This window comes from Melospiza melodia, unplaced genomic scaffold (genome assembly GCF_035770615.1).
Source record: "Melospiza melodia melodia isolate bMelMel2 unplaced genomic scaffold, bMelMel2.pri scaffold_70, whole genome shotgun sequence".
NCBI classification, from domain to species: domain Eukaryota; kingdom Metazoa; phylum Chordata; class Aves; order Passeriformes; family Passerellidae; genus Melospiza; species Melospiza melodia.
This window is the reverse complement of record NW_026948802.1, coordinates 66,170-66,769: the sequence shown is the minus strand read 5'-3', so window position 1 is coordinate 66,769 and position 600 is coordinate 66,170. Positions and strand designations below refer to the sequence as shown.

The following is a 600-nucleotide window of genomic DNA, read 5'->3' as shown; positions in this document are numbered from 1 at the left end:
TATATAATTACCTTGCTTATGTAATTCGACCAGTAAGAGCAGGCCCAGACCACTGGAGACTCAGGCTGCTATTGGCTGGTTAGCTGAGTAGTAACTGGCTCAGCCAATGAGGATTACCTTCATGGGCCTTCTTATCTATATAAATAAGTTAGCTCTCAATAAAGCGGCCCGTTGCTGCATGAGCATGTACAGTCTAGTCACTTGTCTCCACGGGCAGGAGTTACTCCACTCTCAGGCATGCAGAGTGCTGCCAAAACCTGGCACCACTGAGCACCAGGACGGCCTCGCTGGTGCCAGGAAAGCTCAGCAGCACCTTTCTCTCCCAGCAGCATAACACTGGCACAGGCACTGAGCAGCCACGGGCAGCTGACTACTGCTGGGAGACAAAAACCCCAAAACTGGGAGGTTTAGAGGGCAGAAAAAACGTGGAGGCACTTTTCTGATGATGCCTACTCTCATCAAGGCTTCATCCAGCAAGAGGAATAGATAAGCTAAACTTATTTCTGGATAAACCATGCTATTTCCACCCTGAGGACCTGAGGCTAGCACAGGAGCCAGCAGAGGCCTTTTAGACAGCAAAACATTTTTGCCCATTTTCCC

At 49.7% G+C, this 600-nt stretch overlaps 1 pseudogene; it reads right to left on the bottom strand.

Annotated features, from left to right (window-relative positions):
- Nucleotides 1–200: 200 nt before the first annotated feature.
- LOC134414003 (small nucleolar RNA SNORA74) lies at nucleotides 201–381 on the bottom strand (annotated as a pseudogene).
- Nucleotides 382–600: the final 219 nt, after the last annotated feature.